General features: G+C 41.6%; 1 protein-coding gene across 1 annotated transcript in view; it reads right to left on the bottom strand.

The window, feature by feature from the left end:
* Nucleotides 1–10,399, bottom strand: part of LOC143026508 (metabotropic glutamate receptor-like) — a 137,461-nt gene extending 127,062 nt beyond the window's left edge. The window contains exon 1 of the mRNA XM_076187034.1: nucleotides 10,194–10,399. The gene's annotated coding sequence lies outside the window, so the exon portion shown is untranslated. The remainder of the gene's footprint in view (nucleotides 1–10,193) is intronic.
* Nucleotides 10,400–10,787: the final 388 nt, after the last annotated feature.

Below are 10,787 nucleotides of genomic sequence, written 5' to 3'. Positions count from 1 at the left end.
AAGAGGAGATTATATGAAGGGGTGATTGTGCCGACGGCATTTTATAAGGCAAAGACTTGGAATTTAAGAGAGGCAGAGAGGAAAAAATTAAATGTATTTGAGATGAAATGTCTGAGAAGTACGGTAAGAGTTACAAGGTTGGATAGAGTGAGAGAAGAGGAGGTGAGGAGGAGAGCGGGAGTGGAAAAAGATATGGCAGATTGGGCTCATAAAAGAGTATTGGTATGGTTTGGACACATGGAAAGAATGAGTGATGAAAGATTAGTAAAAGAGCTGTGGAAGGCAGAGGTGGGTGGAGTGAACTTGAGGGTATGACCGAGGATGAGATGGATGGATGGGGTGAAGGGGGTGTTGAGAAGGAGGGGAATGTCTGTTGAGCAAGCAAGGGAGAAGGCAGGAGATAGGGATGAGTGGAGAGTGTGTATAGATGATAATGTTATGCAAAGAAGGGAGGGGCGGGGGATGGGGTTGTAGGGGGGGCTTATGTGTAAATTATATTTTGAAGCAACCTGAAAGGAATGAGGGGACTAAATGTAACGGCCTTGCTGTGGTTGTACTGTGTCTTGCTACATTGCTTCCGTCTCAGGGTAGTGGGCGGAATACAGGGATGACCTGTCATCCATGAGGAGCTGAGATGAGAAGAGGGAAAGGGTGGTGGATGGGGGTGGATTGGGTGGGAGAAGGTACGTGCTTTGACTTGGCTACCCCCCTTAGAAGGGGAAAGAGGCCCTTTATATATATATATATATATATATATATATATATATATATATATATATATATATATATATATATATATATATATATGCATACAGGAGCCTGCACATGTATCTCGAGCTGGCGATGGGTTTGCCTCCTAAGTCAATGAAATCTCAAGGGGTCCCCCAGAACAAAATTAAAGAGGCATGCCAGCGTGCCGAAGGGATGAACATTTCATATTTGTCCTTCAAAGACATCAATTTTCAATATAATTCTATTTTCCTCTTCTTGTTCTACGTTCGTACCCAAGGCACTCCGTCAGGCAACCCCCCCTAATCTTCCCCCCATTTCCTACCCACACTAAATCCTCCCTTAGCTTAATTACTTCACCTGTACATCGCGAAGAAACAATCCCCCCTCCCCCCTCCCTCCCTCCTTCCACTCTTTCCGATCCATCGTTCTCATCTGTTTCTACTCCCAAGTTGACTTCACCAATTACGTTCCTTTGTCTTGGAGGAGGATTGTCAGGTCCTGGGGGAGGAAGTGGGGGTGAACGGGTCTGAGGGGAGGTGGTACGGAGGAGGGGGGGAGGTGGAGGGGAAGGGAAGAACCCGAAACATTGTTTTCATTGGTCAAAGACCAAAAGTCTGTTATAGGTTTGTCCTGGAAAAAAAAACTCTCTCTTTCTCCCTCTCTCTCTTGCTTAGGTCTGGGGGTTGTGGTGGGCGTTTAGTGGTGGTGGTGGTGATGACTGTAGTAGTAATCACTACAAAGTTAAAGGTTAAAAATTAAGCTCTTTTAGAACGATCTTGGTTGTACTAAGAAATACACTAGGCAGTTCCAATCGGGAGGTTGCTTGGGTCAGGTCGTTCCTGTACATGAGGTTGACCTGGATTCATTCAAGCGAGGAGGTGTTGCATTGTTACATAGATTGGCACATATTCCTATACGAATATAGTTGTCCGGTGAGGGACGTTTGGCAACCAAGACAACTGTATCGGGTAATGGTGATCATACACGGATCTGGTGACATCTCGTCTAAGTCTGATATGTAAGTCCGTGTGTTTGTCTTATCAAACTTGATAATAAGAAATACAAATGAGGTGGAACTAAGGTATACGACGGTACTGGTCGTGTTGGTGGTAGTATTGGTGGTGGTAGAGATGAGGATAGTGGTAATGGTAATGACGTTGGTAATGAATGCTGGTGATGGGTAGTAATGTCACTGTTTGTCTCTGTCGTTTTCTGTCTTTATTCCTGCTTGTCTGTTACTGTCTGTCTCTGTCCGTGAATCACTGTCTGTCTCTGTCTCTGTTTCTATCTCTGTCGCTGACTGTTTCTTCTTGTCATTCACTGTCTATCTCTGTCTGTGTACTACTGTCTGCCTCTCTGTTTCTGTTTCTGTCTGTCTCTGTCTCTGCCTGTCTGTCATTGTCTGCCTCTCTGTCTCCGTCTCTGTTTCTTTTTCTGAATGTCAGCCACTGTCTACCTCCGTCCATGTGTCACGTCCTGTCTATCTCTGTCTGTCTTCCAGTAACAAATATGACATTAACATGAGGGACGTTGCTCGCTGACCAAAATTTTTTACTAAAAAATTAAAATCTTTGGAAGTGCGGCATAATGTCATTAAGATTCTTTCTTTTTTCGAACAAACAATTCTAGGAATGAAGAGTGGTTTCCAGAAGAAAAGGAGGAAGAAGAAGAAGGAGAAGAAGAGGGAAAAGAAGAAGAAGAAAAAAGAAAAGGACGAATAATAAGAGGAGGAGGAGGAGGAGGAGGTGGAGGTGGAGGAGGAAGAAGACGAAGAAGAAGAAGAAGAAGAAGAAGAAGAAGAAGAAGAAGAAGGAGAAGAATAAGAAGAAAAAGGAGAAGAACAAGAAGAAAGAGAAGAGGAAGAAGAGAATGAGGAAGAAGAGAAAGAAGAGTAAGAAGAGAAAGAATAAGATGAAGAAGAATAAGAAGAAAAAGAAGAAGAGGAAGAAGAAGAAGAGGAAGAAGAAGAGAAAAAAGAAGAGGAAGAAGAACAGGAAGAGGAGGAGAAACAAAACGAGGAAGAAGAAGAAGAATAAGAAGAAAAAGAAGAGGAAGAAGAGAAAGAAGAAGTAGAAGAAGAGGAAGAAGAAGAGGAAGAAGAGAAAGAAGAAGAGGGGGAAGAGAAAGAAGAGGGAGAAGAACATAAGAACATAAGAATGAAGGAGACTGCAAGAGACCATAAGGCCTACATTAGGTAGCTCCGTATCCATCAACACTTGTCATCCCCATCCATAAAGTTGTCTAATCGTTTCTTAAAACAACTGATAGTTTCAGCGCTCACTACATGGTTACTAAGTCTATTCCATTTGTCGACCACCCTATTAGTAAACCAATTCTTGCTTATTTCCTTTTTAAATCTAAATTTTTCCAGTTTATAACCATTACTGCGAGTCCTGCCCTGTTGTTTTAATATGATGACCTTGTTTGCATCACCCTTATTAAAGCCTTTGATCCACTTGAACACCTCTATTAGATCACCCCGCACTCTGCGTCTTTCCAGAGAGTGTAAGTTAAGGTGCCTAAGCCTCTCTTCGTAAAGCAAATTTCTGAGTTCATGTATCATTTTGGTCATTCTTCTTTGTACTGATTCTAGTGAATTGATGTCCATTCTGTAGGACGGAGACCAAAACTGTACCGCATAGTCAAGGATGGGTCTAACTATCGCTAGATAGGGTTTGATAATTACCTCTGCACTTCTATTCGTTACCGTCCTAGCAATGAGACCTAATGCTCTGTTTGCTTTATTCCTGTCGCTAATGCACTGTTTCCTGGTTTTAAGGTTCGGACTCACTAGAACTCACAAGTCCCTCTCGCACTCAGTTTTCTCTAAAAGCGTGTTATCTAAGCTGTATCTATTTTTGGGATTGTGTAGCCCTACGTTTAACACGCAGAATCTCTGCGTCGTCTCCTGCCTAATTTGGTGTCCTATTTTAGTGTCGTCCGCAAACTTACTAACATCACTATTTATCCCATCGTCAAAGTCGTTTAAGTACATAATGAACGACAAGGGACCCAAAACCGAGCCCTGGGGGACCCCACATTAACAATGCCTCACCTAGATTTTACTACATTTATGGTGACCCGCTGTTTTCTGTTACTAATCCAAGCTCTAATCAATTCTAACACTTTTCCTCCTATGCCGTGTGCTTTGATTTTATTTAGTAGTCTCTGGTGCGGCACCTTGTCGAACGCTTTGCTAAAGTCAAGATATATAACATCGTAATTATCATTGTTATCTGACACCTTATATACTTTCGTGTAAAAGGATAGAAGATTAGTCACACATGACTTACCCTTGGAGAAACCATGCTGTGAATCGCGAATTAAATTATGTCTTTCGATGTGTTCTATGAGTCTATTTACTATTACTGATTCAAGCATTTTTCCTATAACCGATGTCAAACTGATTGGCCTGTAGTTGCATATAGACGATCTATCTCCCTTCTTAAAAACAGGAACAACGTTTGCCTGCCTCCAAGCAATAGGCACAAAACCAGTGTCTACTGATTTATTAAATATTTCAGTTAACTGGTCGCAGATTTCAAATTTACACTCCATAAGCATTCTCGGAAAAATTTCGTCTGATCCCGGGGATTTTGTAGCTTTAGAAGAAGAGGAGGAAGAGAAAGAAGAGGAAGAAGAAAGAATAAGAATAATTAGGAGAAATAGAAGAAGAAAAGGAAAAGAGAAAGAACAAGAATAAGAAGAGGAAGAAAAAGAAGAAGAAAAGGAAGAAGAGGAAGAAGAGGAAGAATGAGAAGAAGAGGAAGAAGAGGAAGAAAAAGAAGAAGAAAAAGAAGAGGAGGAAGAAGTAAAGAAAAAAGAAGAGGAAAAAGAAGAGAAAGAAGAAGAAGATGGAGAAGAAGAGAAAGAATAAGAGGAAGAAGAGAAAAAACTGGAAGAAGAAAAAGAAGAAGAGGAAGAAGAAGAGAAAGAAGAAGAAAATGAAGAAGAAGAAAATGAAGATGAAAAGGAAGAAGAAGAAGAAGAGGAAGAAGAGGAAGAAGGAAAATAAGAAGAAGAAGAAGAAGAAGACAAAGAAGAGGAAGAATAAAAAGAAGAAAAGAGAAAGAATAAGAGGAAGAAGAGAAAGAAGAAGATGAAGAAGAAGATGAAAAAGGGCGTTTCTATGTCTGGACCTTTAAATACTAATATATTGATTTTTCCCTGTAAGACAAAAATTATAAAGATAATAACTTGTTGATAATTAACAAATCTGTCTAGAGACTTTAATCCGGTTTTATAAAGTAAACACTATGTGCTGTGCGTGTGCACATTCACACAAAAACTCTCTCTCAAACACACACACACACACGCACACGCACACACACACACGCACGCACGCACACACATACACAGACGCGCGCGTGTAAAAAATTATACTGAAGTATTCAACATCTCTTATATAAATAGATAAATACATGTGTGTACACACACACACACACACACACACACACACACACACACACACACACACACACACACACACACATATATATATATATATATATATATATATATATGTACATACATATATATATACATATACAGTATATTCCTTTTTGAATTGGATTTAGAAGGCTGTAGCATTCACTTTCACGCGAGATCTGTAAAAGACCAGAAACTCCATGTAGGAGCCTTTGAAGTTGAGGAACCGCAAAGGCTGTGTCCGGAAGGGAAGCCAGACAAGAAAATTCCGGGGAGGGGGGAGAGGGGGGGGGTCCCCGGATCAAAGAGCGAGACACACCAGAGTTCTGGTAAATCCAAAGGCGGAAAATTTGTCAGTTTTGTTATGCAGAGGGAGGTCTGGCTTGGTTGCTGGTTTCCGGCCACTATGGTGCTAAGGAGAAACGAGTTACCTTCACTGAAAAAATAAATAAATAAATAAATAAATAAATAAATTATAATAATAATAATGATAATAATGATAATAATAATAACAATAATAATAATAATAATAATAATAATGATAATAATAATAATAATAATAACAATAATAATAATAATAATAATAATAATAAATAGAATGAAAATAAATGAAAATGAAATGAAATGAAATAATAAATAAAATAAATAATAATAATAATGAAATAAAATAAACAAATGAATAAATAAACAAGTAAATAAATCATCAAATTAATAAAATATTAATAATGATAATAAAAATAGAATAAAATAAAATAAAACAACAGATAAAAGATAAAGTAATTTAAATAGAAATTAGATGAATAGAATAAATAATGAAATCAATATAATGAATAAATAAAAACAATATATATATATATATATATATATATTATGCATATATATATATATATATATATATATATATATATATATATATATATACAGTATATATATATATATATATTACATATATATGTATATTATATATATATATGTATATATGTATATATATATGTATATATATACATATATATATGTATTTATATCTATATATACATATATAGATATATACATATATGTATATATATATATATATATATATATATATATATATATATATGTGTGTGTGTGTGTGTGTGTGTGTGTGTGTGTGTGTGTGTGTGTGTGTGTATTGCTAAAGTCTATCCCAGTGACAGCTTTGTCTCTTTTATAGTTTATTCTTTATTTATCTTTTTTATTTATTATTATTATTATTATTTTTTTTATTATAAAACAACGGTTGCCTTCGGACAGTTGCCGGAAAGGAATTTTAAATTCCATCTTTGGATCTTGAGACGTCTTTCGGTCTGCATGAGAAGGCCATCTTCAGGAGAACGAGTTCCGAGGATAAGGGGACTTCCTTATATATATGGGAGATGCGTATCTGATGGTAGCTTCCTGCTGTGCTGCTTACCGTCAGAAACTGTTCTTCTGAAGATGGACTCATGCAGACCGGAAGACGTCTCGAGAACCTGAGATGAAATTTGGAAATCTTCTCTAGGAAATGCCTGAAGGCATTATATATATATATATATATATATATACATATATATATATATATATATATATATATATATATATATATACATATATACCAGAGTATGCGAAAGTAGATAAATAAATAAATGTATAGATAAATAAAAACAGATGAAGGAATAGAAATGAATACAAATAGAATAGCCAACGAATTATATATATATATACATATATATATATATATACATATATATATACAGTATATATATATATATATAAATATATGCTTATATCTATATAATATATACATATATATATACATATATATATATATATATATACATGTATATACATATATATTCCCCATTTGGAGGGAAGCCAGAAGTCGGGTATAGTCATGTCCACTCTGACACTCGCAGCTTACAGACACAACCACAACATATCAGGGGTGGAGACCAGAAGCCCAAGAGGCCAATCAGTTAAATTCGTAACTCCGCCCATTTAGGTCGTGGATTACCCAGATATGTTCGCCGGTTAGAGCGTCGCTACTTGGGGCGGAGGTCGAGATAACGGTAGTTCGAGTTCTACCACTGGCGAGTTGGACCAAGAGCATGGTTCATTAAATTCCACACTACAAAGTCCTCTGTAAGGGGAACCGTCCTAGACTCCTAATAAAGGGAGTTTCACGACGTTAAACGGAATTATATTTTTTTCTTTCACGTAACGGCTCCGATCTGAATCCCAAGGTATTCTCCTTGACAAATACATTATGAGATCGACAGAGATTATTTCCAAATACAAAAAGAAAGAAAAATGCTAATAAATGAATAAATAGACAAATAAAATAAGACAAAAATAATGATAAATGAATAGATAAAATACGATGATAAAATAGATAAAATACACTGCAAAGAACTAGCAAAAAAATATCAAAAGTGATCAAGTATTAAAAAAAGCCTAGAAATCACGTGTACCCCCCCCCCACCCCAAAATAAAGGAGGGGGTAAGTAGGAGGGGAAGGGGGGTAAGGAAGAGAGGGGAGGGAGGAAGCATCTTTTGAAAGGTTCTATGTTGTACGGAGATGAAAAGATATCAGATGGAATGGAGTTCGGGAGAGTTCGAGAAAGTTCGGAAGAGTTCGAAAGAGAGTTCGAGAGAGTTCGGAAGATTTCGAAAGAGTTCAAAGGAGTACGGGAGAGTTCGAGAGAATTTGGGAGAGTTCGACAGAGTTCGGGAGAGTTCGAGAGAATTCGAGAGAGAGTTCAAGGGAGTACGGGAGAGTTCAACAGAATTCGGAAGAGCTCGGGAGAGCTCGACAGTGTTCGAGAGAGAGTATAAACGAGTTCGAGAGAGCTAGGTAGAGTTCGAGAGATTTCGGGAGATTTCGAGAGAATTCGAGAGAGAGTTCAAGGGAGTACGGGAGAGTTCAAGAGAATTCGGAAGAGTTCGGGAGAGTTCGAGAGCGTTCGAGAGAGAATATAAAAGAGTTCGAGAGAACTAGGTAGAGTTCGAGAGAGTTCGGGAGATTTCGGTAAGAGTTCAAGAGAATTCGGAAGAGTTCGGGAGAGTTCGAGAGCGTCCGAGAGAGGGTATAAAAGAGTTCGAGAGAGCTAGGCAGAGTTCGAGAGAGTTCGGGAGAGCTCGGTAAGAGTTCAAGAGAATTCAAGAGAGTTCGGTAGAGTTCGAGAGAGAGTATAAAAGAGTTCGAGAGAGCTAGGTAGAGTTCGAGAGAGTTCGGGAGATTTCGGTAAGAGTTCAAGAGAATTCGAGAGAGTTCGGGAGAGTTCCAGAGCGTTCGAGAGTATAAAAGAGTTCGAGAGAGCCAGGTAGAGTTCGAGAGAGTTCGGGAGAGTTCGGTAAGAGTTCGGTAGAGTTCGAGAGAGTTCGAGAGAACCAATCCCTTATCAAGAGAAGAGGACGAAGTCACCGTATTCTTCGAGTCCTGCTCCAACCGAGAAGAAAGGAAAAGGAGGAGAGGTCTGAGGTCCTTGTCATAATATGTGCCCACCCAAGGGACAGGAGTCCCACGAGCATAGACGGGAGTGATTGGGAACGTAACAAACGAAGGGAGTCAGGGAAGGAGGGATGGAGGGGAATGAAGGATGGAGGGGAGGGAGGGTGAGAGTGAGAGAGGGAGGGGAGGGGAGGATGGGAGAGGGAGGGGAGGAGAGGGAGGAATGGGAGGGAGGGGAGGATGGGGCAGGGAAGGAGGAAGAGGAAGAGAGGGAGGGAGGGAGGGAAGGAGGAAGGGAGGGGAGGATGGGGAAGGGAGAAGGGGAGGAGGGAAGGGAGGGTAGGGAAGGGAGGGAGAAATGGGAGGGAAACAAGAGAGAGAGGGAGGGAGGGGAGGATGGTGAGGGGAAGGGAGGAAAGAAAGGGAGGGAGGGGGAGGAGGGGGACGGGAGGGGAGGGGAGGGAGGAGAGGGGGGATGAGAAGGATAGGGAAGGGAGGGAGAGAGGGGAGGATTGGGGAAGGGATGGAGAAAGGGGAGGGAAGGGAGGGAGAGGGGGAAGGGAGGGAGGAAGGGGAGGCGAGGGAGGAAGGGAGAGAGGGGACGATGGGGAAGGGATGGAGAAAGGGGAGGGAAAGGAGGGAGAGAGGGAGGGAGGCAGGGAAGGGAGGGAGGAGAAGCAAGGAAGGGAGAGAGGAGGGGAGGCAGGGACGGGAGGGAGGGGGGAGAAGGGGGAGGGAGGAGGAGGGAAAGGAGGGAGGGAGGGAAGGGGAGGAAGGAGAGGGGGGGAGGGGAGGAAGGAAGAAGAAGGAAGGGAGGGAAGGGAGGAAAGTGGTCATTATGACACCGAAGATATGAAGTCACAGAGGAGAGGGAGGGAGGGACGGGAGGGAAGGGGGGAGAAGAGGGAGGGAGGGAGGGGAGGGAAAGGAAGGGAAGGGAAGGGAGGGAGGGGGAGGGAAAGGAGGGAGGGAGGAAGGGAGGGGAGGGTGGTGTGGGGGGGAGGAAGGGGAGGAAGGAAGGAGAAGGAAGGGAGAGAAGGGAGGAAAGTGGCCATTATGACGCCGAAGATATGGAGTCACAGAGGAGAGGGCATTAGCAGAATGGAGGAAATGACATCACTCAAAAATAACCAACTTTCTTCTTTGAATGGAGATCTGTCGCCTGTAACAAAGAGAACAATGTGTGGCTCTGGTCGGTAGGGGTACTCTAGTAAAGGTGAACAGTTGGTGGACGAGGGAAAAGACCACGTGTGATAGGGAGTCGAATACTCGGCAACCCTCACTATGTGGGCGAGTCCATTTTCAGTGTAGGGGACTGTGTGTGGCCTACTTCTCAGGGCGATTCCATTTTTAGTGTGTTTGAAGGGTGGGTACCCTACTCCTAAGGGTGAGTCCATTTTTAGTGTACTGTATGTGTGTGTGTGTTGGGGGGTGGTCGCTCTTAGGGTGAGTCCATTTTCAGTGTGGGGAGGGATGTGGGAACTGCCCCTCAGGACGAGTCCATTCTTTGTATGGGGGAGGATGTAGGACCTATACTTTAGGGCGAGTCCATTTTTTTTTCGCACGGTTCCTGACCAGTACCTACCTGACTGTTGAGTTCGACGGTGATAGCTCCCTCGGCAACATCGTGAAGCCCTTCGACGAGGTGCTGCTGCTTGCCCCAGCCATCCGAGGCGATCCAGTAGAACCACGAGGACAGGTTCAGCCTCCGTGCAGCCAACAAGACTCCTCTGCAAAAGGAAAAGAAATATTTGAAGAAAAAAAAGGAGAGTTCTGTTCACCCCGCCCCCCCCCCCCAGCCCAGCCCGTTCTTCTTCTTCTTCTTCTTCTTCTTCTTCTTCTTCTTCTTCTTCTTCTTCACCCGAAGTCAGTTTTTCATTCCCTTCTTTAAGATTTTTTTTTTTTTTTTTTTTTTTTTTGTATCAGTCATCTTATTTTGGAGTCTGAGTCTTTTGTCCGTTGTGAATGAGTCCCACAACCATTTCCGAAGTGGGTCTCTTCCTACCCTCCCCTTCCTCCCCACCCTCCCCTCCCTCTTTCCTGCGATGGTCGTAACTTTACTCGAGCGTAAGCGAAGGTCGTGACTCCGTCCAGGCGTGAGATGCGTGAGAGAATATGCCTTGTTGTCGAGGTAGCGTTTCGTTCGTGAGACCCCCCTGACCCGTGGCATCATCACCAT

This window comes from Oratosquilla oratoria, chromosome 6 (genome assembly GCF_046742065.1).
Source record: "Oratosquilla oratoria isolate Oo_2021 chromosome 6, ASM4674206v1, whole genome shotgun sequence".
NCBI lineage: Eukaryota > Metazoa > Arthropoda > Malacostraca > Stomatopoda > Squillidae > Oratosquilla > Oratosquilla oratoria.
The sequence above is the reverse complement of the archived record's forward strand: the minus strand, read 5'-3'. Positions and strand labels throughout refer to the sequence as shown.